At 40.8% G+C, this 19,377-nt stretch overlaps 1 long non-coding RNA gene across 1 annotated transcript; it reads left to right on the forward strand.

Annotated features, from left to right (window-relative positions):
• Nucleotides 1-1,651: 1,651 nt before the first annotated feature.
• LOC148217101 (uncharacterized) lies at nt 1,652-10,871 on the forward strand. The gene is made up of 3 exons (XR_015796421.1): nt 1,652-1,724; nt 6,193-8,237; nt 10,355-10,871. It is a non-coding gene; the product is annotated as an uncharacterized LOC148217101 (long non-coding RNA).
• The last annotated feature ends 8,506 nt before the right edge of the window (nt 10,872-19,377 follow it).

Consider the following 19,377-nt stretch of genomic DNA (forward strand, 5'->3'; position numbering starts at 1 on the left):
TTTAGTAGAAGTGATAACGCTTGGACATCAATGCATTTCTACAGAGGCTGCACTTTGGAAATTGCATGGGTGGTCAACCTAGGATTTTAGTTTGATTTTCACTGGTGATGAGGAGAACAGTTCCTTTCTGGACAAGCCCTCCTATGTGTACATATAGATGAAATAATATTGTTATAAAGAAACTTCCCTTTGAAGTGACAATTCCCACTCATGCTTCAAACTCCCAGGAGGCATGTTATAATCCACTCCATATAAGATGTAAAGACACTATTCTATGCTATAGTAGCTTTACCAGTCAGGTTGCTATAATAAATGGAATTCTGGGGAAGAATCAGTACACATTTTAAAGAGTTTTTTTTTAAGTGCTCTATCTCATTCATAACTCAAACAATTTTTATTGGATTTGGTCTGGGTTTGATAATTATTCCCATTTTACATGAATTAAATCTCATGAAGCTAAAATAAAAAGTAGTTTTATGAGGAAATAAGAAAAGGCAAAATACCCCCACACTTAAATAAGATTAGAAATCTATTTCACCTCTTCATTTTCAATCAAGTTCATAAACAAAACCTAGGTACTAGGTAGAAGCTGGTTTAGACATCTGACAATTTGCAAAGGCATTTGAAGTAATTACACTAGTCTTTTCTCAACAACCATTCCCCTTTCCGAAATAGAGGAATCGAAGAAAGCAAGATCTTTGTTTGCAAGAGATGATGGTGGCATTTCTTCTAGGCAGCTGGTTGGTGACAGAGCAGCTGAATTAGCTTCAGTGAAGATAAAGGCAATGTACTGTTGTGTGTATTCAACATCTGTCTGATTTCTGCTCAGTGATTCACCTAACAGAACATGCATTTCTCTGATCCATACTGTAGCTCAGCATTTCTCAACCTGGACAACTTTTTTTTTTTCTGGAAGTTGAAGTCCACAGATCTTAAAGTTGCCAAGGTTGAGAAACACTGCTCTAGCTGGTGAGTGGTAGCAAAGTTCTTTCTCTGACTGTGAATATGATTATAGGGAAAGGAGGAGATTCATTGTGATCTCAAGAGATTTCCGCCACTATGGCAGGCATGGCTCTCTAGCCCTATTGCGTATGGCAAGAGAGGGCAACCTTTTATCGTCCAAGAGCTGCATGGTCTTATTTTAGCCTGAAAGCCCCAGTCAAGCAGTGGATGAGGCTGTGGCAAAAATAAGCAAGGCTGGGAAAAACGGAATAACCTAAGTCCCCCAAAAGACAAGATAGCACATGGTGCATCTTAAGTGGCCTTAGGCAAAAAATCAAATGGTTCTTCCCCCTTCTACCTACACCTTTAGGCATCGTACAGTACATAATAATCTAAAACCCCCTAACCTACTTATTTTGAAACCTGAGCTGACAGATGTTACTTCATTCTGAATCAGCTGGATGAAAGAACTGCAGTGGTTCAGGGAGGCACTCCTCACAGCCGTGCATCTCTCTCTTAGATGCTACAGAGGGAAGGTAGATAAATGCGGACGTTGGAAGGATCCCCCAGAGAGAATGCCGTAAAACTGGAGGTTTAATCAGTGGAGGTGTCCAGCAGGCACTAAAAGCAGGGCTAAGTTTTAATGTGCCTGGGATAGATATTTGCAGGGTCACATGAGACTGAGTCAGAAGGACAGAAATGTTCAACCCCTCTATTAAAAAGGAGTGTTGGAGAGAAGGAACTGTGGAACTTGTTTTATGCAGTGCACTGCAAGAAAAAGGGTAAGAATGGAGAATTGGTTATATATGTATTGTTTAGGTTCTTGTTAAGTGAAAGAGGGAGACCGTGTTTGTCAGTGTGTTTCTTAAAGAAAGGAGTCTGAAGCTGGGGAAATGCTACAAAAGAGAAGGAGATGAAACAAAGCAGCAAGGATTAATTGTAGCTGAAGAAATCACAGGAACAATATATTTTACTGGAAGGGACAAGAATGGAAAAAGTGTCTTGATGAGCATGTTTGTAATGTTACACCGCAGTTTATTTTTAAAAATATATAAAGTTTGGGAAACTAGAAAAGAATGTGAAAAACCTTTTCCATAGTGGAGTTCAGACTGTTGGCTGACTCAGTTTAATATTTTTAAAAATGTTTTAATGGCAAGGCCTCTTCACAGTGACTCTGGAAATAATAGCAACTACTCCGCACACACACTGCAGACACCATCATTAAAAGGAGCTTCAGAAAGAAGGATTTATGGATGATCTACAGTGCATCAGCCTTCCTAGAGCTACTGCCCCCCAGGGGTTTGCCCTTCAGCTCTCAGAATGATCAGCCAGTGTGGGATTTGCCAGGGTCCAGTAGTCCAAGAGAACGTCCTTAAGCAGAATTAAAGTCATTAGAATGCATTGTTTGTTTCTTTGTTTTCTTTAAAGTGCACTGGGGCAGAAAGACGATGCAATTTATTTTTCAGACTGTGGCCCTTTTCACAGTCCCTTCCAATATTACGCGTATGTTTGCCAAACCAGCTCCCCTGGGAAGCCCAGGGGCTATTTTCAATCATCAGCCTTCCCCACTTGCCGTTGCTAGAGTTTGCATTGCAGCTAGGACAACAGAGCATACAATACTGCCTTTGTTCCAGCTGCAGTGGTTTCCAATGCAGTCCTCAACACAGTTCAAGGTCTGAGTTAAGAGCTTTAAAGCCCAAAACTGTCTGGAACCAGCCGACCAGAATGACCATCTTCTTCCCCCTGAATCTGCCTGATTTACAGGAAGAGCTACCAAGCCTTCCAATAGCACACATGTTTTGAAGATGGGGAGGCAGCCGCCTTGGGAACCTACTGGACCCCAACCCCCAGCAACCCACTCCTTTAACTAACTTGATTGTATCAGGTGGAGCTACAATATCTGGGCTACAGTTCTCCGGATGAACACTGGATGGAATGGCAGCAAACAGCTACTGTCTTTTGCATCTCTTTCCTGCCATGTCTGGGGTTCATCAAGATTTTTGTTGCTCAAGCATGGGTCCTCTGTCAGAGCTGTAGCTGAAAAGCAGCTTGGAAGGAAAGAGGCAGCCAGTGAGGGAAGAACTGCCATCACTGCTGCTATCAGCCCCTCTGCTGCCATTTCCAACTCAGCTGTCATCTCAGCAAGAGCACCATTTTCCAGGGTTAAAAGATTTTTGGTGGGAGGCCTGCTTCCATTATACAGGTAGTCCTCATTTAGTGACTGACTCATTTAGCAACCATTCACAGTTATGACAGTGATGAAAAATAACTTTGCAACTGTCAGGCCCAGCCCAAGAACAATGATGAGGCATTGTAGTTGCCAGTCCAGTGTAGTTACTTTATTAGCTTACACCCTAAAGACAGAATCTTGCCAGACTAAATCTATGCTAAAGCAACTAATGGATATACCCAGTGGGACTCTAGGGAGGGGCTAGCCTAAGTCTCTTCTTCTTCTCATGATCTTGCTGCAGGCTGAGAAAGCGTTTGCCTTGTACCCTCTCCTGGAATGCTCCCCCTCCCTCCTGATAGCCTTGACCTTCCATTCCAGTATCTTCCTCACACATGCCTTCCATTACACCAACCAGTCCTCACACTTACAACCTTTGCAGGTCTGTAAAGCAAAGGAAAGCTGAAGCAAGATCATAAGTACAGTCATGGTTTCACTCAATGACCACTTTGCTTAATGACTGAGTTGTCAGTCCCAATTGTGGTCGCTAAAAGAGGACTAGCAGTATAGTTAAATATCCTGTTTTCCCAACTTGCTTTTCTACTACCATAGCAGGAATACCTAAGGAATAACTGAGGGTCTCCTTCAGTCACTATAACCCTTTCTATCTGTTTGCATTTACTTCTCTGTAATGTTTTTATTATGTGTCAGTTCCACAGATGCTGGGCAATATCTTTTCCACTATTACCATGCTACATAATCTAGTGGCAAGGTACTATGGCTCATATTTGTTCAGAATGGCATAAACTGGAATCTTGCTCCCACTGCCAGAGCTTTACCAGCCAGGCTAGAAAATTTGTTTTTCTTATGCACTATGTATACTATACAATGTATAGACATAGATAGATTTGATCCAACTATAATGATCACAGCTTACAAATCAGAGGTTCCATTTGGTGCAAAAGTTAGAGTGTCAACCTTGGGCTGATCCCAATAAGCCCAAATACAGAAAGAAAAACCTGCATTGCAACTTCAGGCAGGGTTGCAGTACAAGTGGAGCAGACAGAGAACACTCCCATTTGATCCCAACATCATGTTGATTCTTGCCAATATGTCAGCAGAGAATATGGATCTAGGTCTTCCGATAAGGTGCACTATTGGTTGTCTCCAACTTAGAAGGTGAAACTAGGAAGTATTTACCTGATACCTGCTCCAGTTGAACAAACTGTAATAAGCCCCCATGTGTATTGTTATTAAAGGAACTTTCTTCAATATCTAAGTACACTGAGGTTCTTTCTTGAGCTCTGTCACTACCAAAGCTCAATTCTGTTGTGGTATCACAATCCCTGTATTCCCAGCTGGGGACATCTTAGGATCCCAAGGGGTAACTCACAAAACCTTATCTGGTCTCTTCTTCCAAGATCTTGCACTCTTACGCCGTATGGAAAGCCTAGATGATGCACTGTTTTGACACTGAGATTTTGTGCTCCAAACAAGTTCTATAGAAACTTGATATGATTCAGGATATCTACTGCAATGGATTTCTGATACGTCTTGTTTGTTAATATTTGAATTATTGTTGTTATTTTGATAGAGACAAAGAAGATGACTTTTAAGTAATCAAATTGTTTGAAGTTGTTTTGTACATGGTATATATTTCCTGTGACTTTCCATGTTCCTACTTTCAAATTTGTATCATATTATTGTAAATGTGTGTGTCTGGTTGAGAATTTTGGGAATTCTATGCATCTGGAAGAAACCAAGTTAAAGAGAACTACTTTCAAGTTACATGTGTGTGTGTGTGTGTGTGTGTGTGTGTGTGTGCACGTATGAACCTTTGAATCAGTGTTGACTCCTGGACTAGTCCCTGCAAGATTTTCAGAAATGGTTTGCCATTGTCTGCTTCCTAGGGCTGAGAGACAGTGACTGGCTCAAAGTCACTCAGTTGGCTAGAATTCATGATCTCCGTTTCTAGCCCAGTGCCTTTAACCACTACACCAAACTGGCTCTCATGTCAAGTTACTAGGTAGAGTTCTCTAGCTGCTTTCTATACCTAAACAAGAGACTGACACGGAGATAATATCACTTCAGTGAAAACGTGATGATCTGAAAGAAAGCACCCTAGTTGCAAGCAAGACTACCCCAATGTTGCATACCAAGGCACTTTGTGCATTTAGAGAGATCCAACTTTCTCAGTCAGCAGTGGAAGTACACAGACCTACAGGGATGAAAATCCTGTCCTATGTGAGAGAAAGAGAGAAAGAGAGACAGACAGACTGACTCAGACAATCAGTCAGTCAGTGATGATGAACTAGTACTATCATTTCTAGGATAGGAACACCAGATTTTCTTTCGCATCTTGCATTAATGCAGCTGAGACACATGGATGAATGAGCAATTCCAAATTGAACAACGGGGCATTTGGCCTAGATGAAACTTCCAAACCTGTTCTGCTAGCTAACCATATGGAATGCGCAGTATTTCCTGGAAATCAAATCAGAGAGAAACTAACGGCGGGATTACCTCCTTAGCTCTTTGGCCTGCTGGGGGCTTAACTGACTCTGTTTTGGAAATAAGGTTTCTTAAGAAACTGCCTCATTTGTTCTATGGGTACAAAGTGTTCTAGATACTGTAAGAAAGGCAACAAGACAAGTAAACAACTAGCATGTAAATTTTTAGTCCCCAAAATCAGATTTCTTTAAGGGCACATGATAATTGTTTCCAAAGTAGTCTTTGATAAAGAAAACCAGGATAAGACATCCTACCATTTAAGTAAGGGAAAAATAAATTAGTGAGATAAGGAGAAATAAGAGCTAATGTACACCTTCTTTTTTTTTTAAGACAAAAAACAGGTGATTGTCATGGTTCACAGTTTATTTTCCACTGACAGTTTCTTCATTTTATTTATTTTTACATCCATAAAATAAACAAACATGGGACAGGAGTAGTACCAGTGGTGCTGCAACCCTAATGCAGACATGTCTTGTGACTGTGCACACTTTTAGTCCCAAGCCATAGAAAAAGGTGCGTAGGGTACAAGCCATAATCACCAGAATAATCTTATCTCCATTCTATGTTTCCAGTTAGAAGCTAAAGACTTCATTTCATCTGGCAGAAGACCTTTTATTAAAGCCAGTGGTGTCTGAAGGGGAGTCAACATTATCAAGATGAGAGATTGTCCCATTGCAAACCCTGCCTGTTTGGTACACGTGCCAATGTCACACACATGTCAAAAGGGGGAGAACTTGCATCACAGTAATCCATCTACTGTACTATCTTGTTGATTTTGACCCCCTGTCCTATGGACATCCTTGCTTAAAGTTTACCATGTTTTGCAAATTATATTATGTACTGAGAAGTAATAATCACTACTGGGGATAGCAATTTTGTTGACCCTAATAAGTTGAATGTTATCTATTTCTGCTCTTTGTGAGAGTCGGGTGTGTGAATCATTGCAACTGGAAATTTACCATTGTGTTATGACTGTACCCACTGCAGCATTTGATGGAGAATGGCAGATACTTCGAACTCTTTGCATCATATTGTTTTCTGATCGGTTACCCTCAGCAACTCCAACAGGTTCTTCAGAGACTACAGAAATCATGGAAGCTGACTTCTGAACTATTCATTTACAGATTGGTTGTTGTTAGGATTAATAAGCCTCCTCTGAATGAAAAGCCATTCCAAGGAAATGAATAGGCTCCTTTGAGCCAGCATAACTAAATGCCCTTTCGGCTGGTTTCTCTCTTTCCAGCCATTATCCTCGAAACAGAAATGCATGGAATGTGCTTAAATGTAAAATGCAACAGAGACTATTATGGTTCCACATTTCTGCCCTAGACTTCTCCCTTCTCCAGAAATGGTTTGAGGTGTTTTTAAATTAATGCCAGGAGAGAGGGCAACTGTTTCACATTCTAATGTGAGTAGTTTAGAGACAATTTAAAACATTATCAGCTGTTTTACCTGCCCTACTTTGCAACTCAGAAATAGACACACTTCATTGGTGCAAGTGAATGTCAGATTTATCAAAGAAGAATTGCTCAATTATCTGGTTCAGAAATCTGTTTCTGATTTACTTTGCTTCATTCAGGTTGAGCATGGCTGCTATATTTAATGTCCCTATGGCAATTTAATACTCTGCTGTGTGAACCATTGGAAAATGCTAAAGTAGAAAAATATGGTCAGGCTTAACCATATAAAGAAATTAATTCTTAAAAAAAAAAAAGAAGGAATGTACAAGTAAAGCTGAATATGAACCTCCTAACGGATACTATATCCTACCAATCTCAGGAACCATGATTAAGGTGGATAAAGTATAAGAAACCATGGGAACAACCTAAAGGAAGAAAACCCATTAGGCTAAAGAAGAATATAGATACAACAGAAGAACTACAGATTGTCTGTTAGCTTTAAATTTAAGCTGGTTATCAATTTGGATGGAGAATATAAATAACGTGTTTAACCATTAGAAATACAGAAATGTTGGGCTGTTTTCTCCCAGACTCACAGTAGGCTAAGAACAATCCTGAACTGAAAGTAGAGTTTTGTAAATATATTTAGAGTATCTTTATTTCTTTGATTCTATTAAATTAGAGAAAGTCTCCTTCAAGTCCACCTTGACTTCTGTTACCATGGATATGACCATGTACTTTTCTTTTCTTAGTTCAGTGGTACCTCTAGTTACGAACTTAATCCGTTCCGTGACTCTGGTTGCAACTCGAGTTGGTCTCAAGTTGAGGTAAAGTTTCCCATAAGGTTCAATGTAAATACGGTTAATCCGTTCCGCCCTCTGAATTTGGTCGCACCACGAGGCAAATTTCCCCATAAGGTTCAATGTAAATACGGCTAATCCGCCCTCCGAATTTGGTCGCACCCCGAGGTAAATTTCCCCCATAAGGTTCAATGTAAATACAGCTAAACAGTTCTGAAGCATATGCATTTTATTTTTAAACCTCAAAAACCTTCCAAACGCCACAAAAACCTTCCAAATGACACAAAACACACCACAAGCCTCACTGAATGTCTCCTTGCTACCGCGATCTCGCCCACAGGAAGCCGTGACCGCGTGGCAGCAGGGAAAATGGCCGTGGATCCGGTTCGTAAGTAGAGGCGGAGTTTGCAAGTAGAGGTAAATTTTTGGGGCCGGAGCTGGTCGTATCTTGAAAAATTCGTAAGGAGGGGCGTTCGTAACTAGAGGTACCACTGTACCAATATGGAGGCGGTTTGCCATTATTGCCTTCTGTGACGTTTATTCAACTTTCTAGCCTAGCCTACAGTCCTGGAATTCCCTGTAAATCTCCCATTCAAATACAGTGGTACCTCGGTTCATGAACTTAATTCGTTCCGCAACTCTGGTCGCGACCCGAATTGGTCGCGTCCCGAATCAAATTTTCCCATAAGGTTCAATGTAATTATGGTTAATCCATTCTGAACCATATGTATTTTTTTTTTAAAACCGCAAAAATATGAAACAAAATACAGTACGAAGAGAGAGAACGCTAACCTTGCTCGACACGACTTCTGGCGTGGAGGACAGGAAGGCGGGTGGGGAGGCGGTTATTGCTTGGAGGGAGAGTCCCCCTCCCTACAGGAAGCCACGACCACGTGTCACGGGAGGGAAAATGGCCGCAGATCCTGTTCGTCACCCGATCCGGCGTTCGCGAACAGAAGCAAAATTTTGCAAACGGTGCTGTTCGTGACCCGAATTGGTCGTGAACAGAAGCGTTCGTGACCCAAGGTACCACCGTACTAGGAAGCCTGACCTTGCTTAGATTCTTGTTCATATTCTACTGCCTTGGTAGTAGAATTCTAATGCCTGTTCCGATAATGGGGCACACTCACAGAACTAAGTGCCCAACCCCGCTCATGATTGCTTGGGGCACCAAAAGAAGAACCAGCCCTGCAGATCCGGGCTGGCTTCTGGCTGAGCTTCCAGGCACGGGGCGCGGGGCTGCTGTCCTCGTGCCCTCGCCCTCCCGTGGGCCCAGAGAATTGGGGGAGGGGCTGGAGGCACCACCCACTGTCACCTGGGGAAACAAGTAAGTTGTAGCCAATTGGGATAGGAAAGGTTCGGTAATAGTGAAAGGCATTGGAAGAAGACAAAGGTTGTTTCTTGCTAAAATGCTGACTGGGCATCGCATTTGGAGAAAGAAATTCCTCTCAGATTAGATGAACACCTGGGTATCCAGTCATAACAAAAATGCATGCTTCAGTTTCCTTTTGTATATTTTAACAATCACAACCAAGTCTTAGTGAAGCATAATAAAAATCAAATAAGCAAATAAACATGCAAAGGGAATGGCATAGGAAATAGGCCATGTCTGCATGATTGGACATCTTGCGGTAATCAGTTACCACAAGAACTGGTGGTGGTTCCATTAATAAATTTTAATTTTTAAAAAAAAAAATTAGATTAAAAAAAAAAGAATTAAGCAAAACTGCAAGGAATCGATATATCAATTGTTATCATCTGGGATAGTCCAAAACATCACTTAATATTTACACAGCACGTAAGGAATCAGGAGATACAACATCCTCCATAACAGGGTTCCTCAACCTCAGCAACTTTAAGATGGGTGGACTTCAACTCCCAGAATTCCATGGCTGGCTGGGGAATTCTGAGAGTTGAAGTCCACCCATCTTAAAGCTGCTGAGGTTGAGGAACTCTGCTCCAGAAGGTTCTGCTTATAAACTTCATATGGACCATTTGGCCACACTTGGACAGAATGAAGTGGAATCACTTTGTTTTGCTTCAGCCTAAAGAAAGATTTCACCTATTAGGAAATGCAGCACCAGCTCATGAAGTTGCCTCTTATATGGCATTTGTGCATTACAAATCCTATCAAGCTTGCATGAATACTGTTATTATAAATGTCAGCAATTTGAAGATACTTGTATACCAACAATGATTCCTGCAGATATCCTGGCAATTATCATAAAAATTAGTAGAAATCATGATACCCTGCAGCCCTGTAATGGTATTTCTGGATTATTTTCCAGACAGATGAAACAGTTTGGAAAGGTATTCTCACATTTAAAAAAAAAATAATAACTTGTATGTTTCAAGCACTTGACCAAAGTGAAGAATGTCACAAAAGACTTAAAAGTCTTACACTTCTCTATGGAAAGAAAAGCTTTATTTAAAAATGTGAAAAATGTTTTTTGAAAACCAACACATATTTAATATTTGTTATGAAGTAGATAACTAGAGAAACTTGTTACTGTGTTGTTTGCTTTACTGTGCAGATATTTTTGAAAATTCATCCACATTTTTAAAGGGAAGCAGAACCCACACATGCTGCTTCTCAGCAAACTGAGAGATCTGCACTCAACAGCCATGTTTCAGTCTATGTTTCAGGAAAAATCTTTTAAAGAAACAAAATTTGTGTCAAGCAATTCTGCCTGTTCCTGAGAATCTGAAGTGATATGATTGTTAATCATGGAATGAGGCTGGGCCTTTAACAAATTACTCAATATGGTACATCCACTCATTTTTGTAGCCTTCTAAAGCAGCAGTACATGTTTGTCTTCCAAGCAAGATGGATTCCATCATAACTTTCTGGGACCCTCCGAGTATCTTGTCTATTCAAGCAGAGCAGAGATGCTGTCATTCCCTGAGTATATGATTCTGTGATGCTGCTGAACTTAAGATTTTTCTGCCTTGTTTGCTCTTCTCAAAGAGTTCTTCATACAGAAGAGGATATGCATGCAAACAGACTGTAACATTTCTAGATATGCGTAATTAATAAACAATACTTTTAAAAAATCAGTCAAGATAGCAAGAGTTTTGGTCATTTACCAATCTTAGCAATTTTGTTCGTAGAAGTAACAAGAGCAAGTTGTAAGAATTTTCTCTCTAAATATAATAACCAATCTGTAGGCTGTTTGAAGAAATTAATTTCCTTGCTTTTAAATGCAAGGAAGCTCTGATCACACTGTCACTTTCTTTAGCATACCCTGTAGATGCTCCTGCAGTGAAGGGATAGCCTTCATATAAAGGAAGTGTGTTTTTAACGTATTTTAATTAATTAATTAATATTTATCTATTGTAATCAATATTTATTCTGTTTTTACCGTAAACTGCCCAGAGTCACCCCACAGTGAGATGGGCAGTGACAAATTTGAAATAAAAATAAAAGAAATAAAAAGAAATAAGCGTAGCAAGGAGGATATGCCTGGAACTGTGTTCTCCACATTAGCGGAAATGGAAATTTGAACCAAGTCTTTGGATTATGATCCCTACTTTTTGCCTATTGGTAATTTAGTCTTGCCTCCTCTGCCTCTGCAGTTTCTGCAATTTTACTTTTTAAAAAGTAAAATAAAGAAATGGGAAGAGGCAGTCCAGTCACAGCCTGAGGTATCTATAGAATTTGGGAAAGTGGTTCCCAAACTGTATCTTATTTATAGTTTTCAACACTCCGTGATCAAGGAATGTTGATCATGGAGCAGAGACTGGAGCTACCTTAGCGGGAATTTTCATGGATGAAATTACATTTCTGAGGGGTTTTTTCCTCACATTTTGAAGAAAGTCTAACCAATGTAGACCCACATTTATAGACATGGAAGCCAGAGTACAAAAGAATTGGGATACGCACACACACACACACCCCTTATATTATTTAAACATAATAAACTAGCTGAGGTAGGATATTCAACTGGGTAACTAATCTGTAGTGTTCTGTGCTGCTGTTAATAAAACAAAGTATCTGCCAACATATAACAGACTAGACATACATTCAAATTAGCTTTAAGGATCATTAAATAAATATACTTTAGGTTGATGGATACAAGTATTACATATGGAGTGGTTTTTAATACATTTGCTAACCGAAACATGAGGTAGTAGAATGTTTTCCTCTCACATTCAACTTTCTGTTCTATGCAATAAAGTGTCTAGCAAGTGGGGGAAATGGTGTTGCCGGCCTCATGCTGAATGAGGCAGCACGTAAAATAGAGGGGATATTGCCACTGTCATTTGACAGCCTCCAAATTGCATTTTGCCAGACAGCAGCACTAGGAAAGCAGCCCGTCCTTAATGGCTTGTGTATTTGCTTAATTTCCTGTCTGAATCTTGCCTGTCATCTTCAGAAAGAAAATTTATATATTCTGTCTAGTCTGTCTTTTACTCTTGGGATTCTCAATGTAAATGTCAATAGGTTTTTCAGCCTAGCAGAGATGTGGTTACTTAGTTCTGGGGGATATCAGTTTATATCCAACTGCATTTGACTCACAGCCTGGGATGCGCAGGGCTACTATTAAGAAGTCTAATAATATTTTTCTGATATTGCCACCAAGTTAACATGATACAGAGGTGATGCCAGTAGTTTCTGCTTCTCTTTCAGGATTTTGCTTTATTTTGCAGCCTAAAGCAAATCGATGTTGCTCTATTGCACCTACAAGAGTGAATTGGACCAGTAGCTAAATGTTGTTCTAAGCCTGCTAACAAGAGAATGTCCTCAAGAGCATCTGAGGGTAGAAAGTGATTTTAGGTGCAGAACAGGCCAAGAGGCATACAAAACAATGTCTTCCTATAGGGAGAAATGCTGGGGAAGGGAGATAGAATGACTGTCCTCTCACTAAAGTTGCCTCGCTCTGCCTAATGGTAACACCCGACCTGGTTAGTTTCTACCTTCTGCCTACACAGACCAATACGGCACGTCTGTCATCCACTCATCGTTTCTAGGCGCATAGGCCACTGCTTCATGTTGCACCTGGCCAAGCAGCTGCAAAACAGTGTCTCTTGCTCAGACAGTTCATCGAGGTTTCCCTGCCCAGCATGCTGGCCAAGTCCTCTGGCTCCATTCCATTTGTGACTGGTAAGGCAGGCAGCACTGTCGTTGATGGGAGCTAGCTACTGGCATTGGAGTCTGAGGATTGCAAAAACCATGGGGGGGTGGTGGTAAAAAATGAATATGTGGAAAGAGAGGAGCTTCCCATTACCATTGTAGCCCGTTCCTCCTTTATTCTTGAGCATGCTGACCACAACTTTCTAACTTAACTACATTCTCCTCCATGCAAGACAGTAAGGACAAACTGACCTAAGTTTCATGGTGGCAGCTCCTGTGGAAATCCAGCTGGCAATAAGGCCAAGTGTGCCTTTGTTGCCATCCAGTCCTCCAACATCCTCATCATGATAGCAGGGAGTTCTTTGTCAGCCATTTTTCTTGCCAATGTGTGCCCTAAGGGCTTTCCTCAACCACCAGTACTCGGAGTCCTTGAAGGAACTCGGGGCATTTCTCTTCATCTTAAACATTGATACCTGCTTTAAGTTGGCCAGGTTAGGCAACAGGTTTTGCAAGACTACTGGAACTCTACTTTACTGATGCAGAGTATAAGAGAATCTTGGAAGCCTGAGAGAGATTCTGTCTTCTCCCTCTTACACAAAAGAGAATCATGGGAGGACATTCTTGAGTTTCTTTCTCTTTCCCTCCTTCCCTCCTTCCAGAGCTAACTGATGTTCACCTAACAGCTGTTGAATTCCTTCTCCAGGACCATCTCCGTACTTCTGTACAAGCATCAATCTCAAATGATGTTTTGATGCTGAAGAGCTTCCTAACTGTTGCAAAACCTCTCTGCACCTTTATACAATCCACTTTAAGATGACATATCTGTTATCTATATACAATTAAAGGCAGGAAAGGACAGTTGTCTATGAGGCCGAGTGAGGCAAATGCCTCAGGTCGTTGATGCTGAAGACACCAGGGCAGCAGCGACAGACCTTCTCCCGAATGTCTTGAGTTTTCCTCTCTCTTGTGGGACAGAGGAGCGTGCTATACAAAGGCTATCCTTAAACTACCCTGCTGCTTTTAGGTGTCACATTGTCCTGTTTGCTTTTGTGATGGAATTGGAGGGGTGCTCCCTGGGCCTGTTTCCTAGGCCCAGAGCAACCTCGGTTGGACCTGCTTTCTTGGCATGCATTGGGGGAGTGGGGGCTGCAGCAGATATCACTTGATTGGAGGCCCTCACAGACCTGGTGCTAGTCTTGCTGCTGTGGGCCAATATTTTGAGCTAAGTACACTGCATCAGAGCTAAGTTCTGGCAGCATTTGTGGCTGCATAGTAGCAAATTACCACAAAGTGCTGTCAAAGAACATATTTGGGAAGTAGTATGATGGAAAATATCTATCTTCTGCCACAAAAGGAAAAAATAGACCAAACTTAGTTCTCTGAAATAGCTCCTCCTGAATTAAGTCACTATTTTATTAGTAAGCTATATGAAAAAGACCAGCTGGAATGGCAATATAATTCATTTTATCCTCTTGAGTATATTTTTTTCTACAATAGCGATATAGTGATGTATTTCCACTGTTCAGAGAGTGACAAAAATGGGTGGCAGTAACTAAAATGTATGATTATTTAGGAAAAGCCACCTGTGCTCAAATGTCTCACATAAATGTTCTGCCTCCATTGTTTTCACGTTCTTTTTTCCTTCCTGCCCTCCCCCCCCCCCGTTCGCATCAACTTCTTTTGCTTTTTTTTTTTTTACATGTCAGGAGGTGGTTCAAAATTGACAGCAGTTTCCAGATATTTCTGTCAGGAGGGAAATAGAGACATAAGCCAGGATTCTGTCCTGAGGCATTAAAAAAAAGAGGTGAAGAGGATAAGAGGTAAAAAGGTCTTTCAGCACAAAAGGTTTTTCGCCACCCATTTGTAAGCTTTTGAGATGGTTAATCTAAGTAATGAAGAATTAGTACAGTATGTATTTCTTTGGACAAGAGTTGAGTAACCTGTGGCTCTCCAACCGTTGCTGGACTACAATGACTATGATCTCTGATCACTGGCCATGCTGACTGGGGCTTATAGGATCAGGTTGGGAATTATGGGAGTTATAGTCCTAAGACATTTGGAGGACATCAGGAAAGGACTTCCTTACCATGCAATGCACTCCATGATGTCCTCCAACTTTCCACAAGTCTGGGATATCCATTGCTCAATTATCTGATTATCAAGTGATGTCATTTGGCAAATATGCACTGATCTGCATGAACAAATTGCTACTGAAAAGGGGGGAAAATGTGTTTGAATTCATTCAACAGAGTATTAAAGCCCTGATTCAGACATATTAATGTACTGACTCTACCATGAAAGAGAGTGAATATAAGAACAACACAGCAGTTTCTGATCAATGCCAATGTATACACTTCTTTTATGATCACTTCAGATGCTAGCACAGCGGTTTGCTTGCTACTGTTGGTGAGAGTCATCTGGAAAGGAAGCTCTATCTTACCACGGCTAACAGTTTTCTGGAAATCAGTGCATGCTGCTTCACACAAGTAGCTACAGATGAAAAAGTGTTAATGTATTTCAGTTTCTCAGCCGCAACCACAAGACTGAGCTGGTCTCAAAATACACTTGCCCTAATTTCTCTGTGTTTTCCAAGATACTCAAAGATAGCCCTCTCCTTCAAACCTGCTTTCATTAGATTGTTTAGCAGCCACTTTACTACAAAAAAATAAATACAGGCTAATACTTGATTTCAGCAGAACACTTTAGATGATGTAAACATATGTTCTCTGCAGTTCTGCATGAGAACTACACTTTATTTGGAAGAGTAATTGAAGAAACTTAGATTTAAGGGGTTGCATGGTAGGACTACAGAGGAACACTTTCCTTTTTATGAAAGTGTTTAAGTGTAATATGCTTTGCATGAACACTGGTGCATTAATCCTAAAAATGTGACTGAAAATACACCACTATAAAGTCTTCTGATGAGTAAAGGTGAAGCAGTGATACCCACATCTGGGGGTGGTGCTTGGGATAAAATGCTACCGCAGGGTTCCTCAACCTCAGCAACTTTAAGATGGGTGGGGAATTCTGGGAGTTGAAATCCACACAGCTTAAAGTTGCTGAGGCTGAGGAACCCTGTGCTATCGGTTTGCTTTCCTTCTCCTAACATCCAGAAGAAAGAACCAAGTTTTAACTGGAACTGGCTGCTCTTTCCTCTTCCTTAGCTCTGCTGGTTGCACAGCTAGCAAAAAAAAGGAAAGGCTCATAGGCCTCTGGGGTTTATTGGTGCACACCTATTGTGACATGCACACCCACTGCAGGGGTCCTGGTACACACCCAGCAATGCTAGCCCAATGCTGCTGGCTCTGAGTTGATGTGTAATTTTAGGGATGAATTTCCCAGATATCGCCCCTCAAGAGTCAATGTATGCATTCAATAAAGCCAAGTACTCAAGTTTCTTCTGGAGTTTAATCTCTAGCTGCATGTTTTTTGAACAATAGTTTGAGTATTATTCCAGCACAACGCAAAAGGTTCTCTGCACACAGAAAGGTAGTACTTCAAGGAAGGGGCTCTTTTGAATATTTTTGCACAATAGCGTGGTTTGGTACAGGGACTTTCTGCAAAAACTTAGGAGAGCGGATTCAGAAAAAAAAACATTGAGATTCTCTTGCCCATCAGAAGGGTCAGTTTCAGAGAAGCGTTGCCCTTCTTAAAGTCCTGCATGCAGATATTCTCTGACCTGCTAACAGTGTGGATGGAGGGAATCCAGTGTGGAGTGGGGTGGGGATCTATGCAGCTTGAAGTAAATAACATTTGTAAATTATTTGTATGCTGTAAAGTATTGAAGAAATGTCACTTTTTTTCTTTCTTTTCTCATTGATGTTGCTCTTATGTGTGTCTCTTTCCTGCTCTTACTGTTTTTTGCCTAACTGAATTTCAGGATTAAGGATTTTTATATAAAAACAAATAAGCAATTGATTTTTCACTTGTACAGTCCCTAATACATTAGCCACTAGGTGCTGAATTTTACAACAAATAGATTGGAGAGCAGATTGTGGAGCTCCCAATTTTTAGACTGTTGAAATAGCCAATAGAAGAAATGAACAAGATCTAAAGAATGTGAGAAGAGTTTTATGAGATTAAGGATCTGTTTATTGCTACAACTTGCTTGCTCGAAGTAGCCACTCAGATGCTTTTTTGGAGGCCACAAAGAAAACATTGAAAGCATAGTTATCTCAAACTATTACACACACACATGCCAAACTGGTATTAAGAGAGATCTGTGTACCTTTAGGCTTGATGTAATCATCATGACTAATAGACACTGATAAATCTATAACCTTCCTCAATTTATTTAATGCCTTTGACAGCCATCAAAGCACCTGGCCACCAACACATCCACAGTAGAAAAGTTTGAAAAGTACTGTGTGAATAAGTGTTTTTTCTGTACAGAAACTACTCCTGAACTGAATGATCTAAACTTTGGAACTTATTTTATTATGAGAGAAGAAAAGAAACATGTCTTTTTCCATTTACTCCATTACTTTATAATCATCACACACACACACACACACACACACACATCCAAACAGCTTTCTTCCAAGCTAAAACTTAGCTTAGAGAACTATATATTAGTTCTGATAGTGAAGCTAAAAACTTCAGTTTTTCTTCCAAGGAACAATACACCCACTCCCAGGAACAACCACAACTGTAGACTTGGAATACAAGTGTGACTACATTGATTTGTCACAAATGGAATTATATTACTGACAGTTCAGCTGGTCATTCTATCCTAAAAAATGCTTAGTGCAGAATTTGCCTTTTTCACACCTGCAGCACACTGATATTGAGTCAATGATTTCATTTTCCTAGCTGCATGATAAAGATCTTTTCTCCCAAGTTGCTCACTTCCAGTTGGGAGCCTTTTGCAAATGTTCTAACATTTACATTTAGCTGTAAAACAAAATCACTCCTCATCATTCTCCTCTTTTCTTGGGTATTTTAATGGCCACCATACTTGTAGATGAAATCTTATAAAGTGCAGAAGTGTTAGTTCGCACTGGGTAGCCAAGAGTCTCCCAGAGCTTGCTGGGAAGAAAAGAAATACAAATAAAAAATGTTGAATTCCCATTGGAAATATAAAATCCAGCTGTTAAAATCTAATCCATTTCCATCCTTTACAGTAGATCCCTTGGAAAGTATAAAACTGAAAATAAGTGAACCAGATATCTGTTATAATAACAAAGCTGGGGATAAATTTAATTTTTTATTGGGAAGGAAAGTCAATCAAAATCAATTGGTCAATATAACAATGGTGGGAGGAGATGCACCTTCAGGTGGTTTAAAAGTGTGTGTGTGTGTGTTTGTGTGCGCGCGTGTGCGTGTATGCCCAGTGGCCTTCCCCCACTTGCACAACATGCCCTGGCCATATCTTTTTCCTTCTGCGTGCCCTTGATTTTGCCTGCAACTTGTTCCCAGTTCATGCCTAAGGCAGGCTTAGTTGTCTTCGGCTGTATCAGGCTTCTTCTAACATTAAGGTTATCCTTGGACAACCTCAACGTGTTTAAGGTCTGTTAGGCTTTGCCATCCATTATCTCAGAGCAGATTTCAATGACTCAAAACAAAGGTAATAGAAGCAGGAAAGGGTTCAGCAGCGGTGGCACCAAATTTCCTGCTTACATAGGTTTCCACCTAATCAAGGAAAACTCAGCAATAGAGAAAGGTCCTGTCTCTGTAGGCGTTAGATCTATTTGTTGCAATAGTCTACGGGTAAGTAGGGGCTAAAGTGCTGATATGAACCTGTAGGAACTGAAGAGGGAGACGTACAGTTTCCAGTTAAAAAGAAAGTGGAAAGAAATCACCAGGTTGCATTTGTGACATTGATATTAATTCAGCTGCATGCTCGGCCACCAGTCCAGCCCAGGGAGAGCTGTCCTGAAGAGGGCGTGAAGGTGCAAAGGGGGTGTGGGGTGCGGGGTGGGGACTGGAAGCAAGGCTCAGAGGCTGTTCCTCAATTTCCTGCAGCGGTGATGCCGAGAAATCATACCACGCAGGAAACACAGGCACGGTGAAGGGGTGGGTCTGAGGCTGCTTAGCTTGCAGCAAGATTTCCTCTGGGCAGAGCAGGGCTTAGCACATTCTTCGGCTTAGCTCCCTCTTGCCTGTTTTGAATGAAGGCCAGAAGTATCTGATCTTATCTGCAATTATCTGCTTTCCTCAAAACGGTTCAGGGCCCTCCTGGGCCTTGACATGAAAGAGACTTCTGCAATCTGATTGGCAGCCTAAGCAGCATTTACTATTTGCTTTTTTTTCTTTTGCAGTGAGCAGGGGCTGCTTTCCCTCCCTTGATCTTAAGATACCCAAATAAAGTTCAAATCTCTTTACAATTCTTTTAGCATGCTAATTCTGTCACTCTTGGCTACTTTGGGAATTACCAGTAAGCAATAAATACAAAATATTTTAGGGCAACCTTCACCTGGGTTGGTACTTCCAGATGAATTGGGACTACAAATCCCATAATCCCTAGCTGGAAAAACCCACTGT

This window comes from Python bivittatus, unplaced genomic scaffold (genome assembly GCF_059951505.1).
Source record: "Python bivittatus isolate LINGU-HERP-01145 unplaced genomic scaffold, Pbiv_v1 ctg000020_np1212, whole genome shotgun sequence".
Classification (NCBI taxonomy): Eukaryota; Metazoa; Chordata; class Lepidosauria; order Squamata; family Pythonidae; genus Python; species Python bivittatus.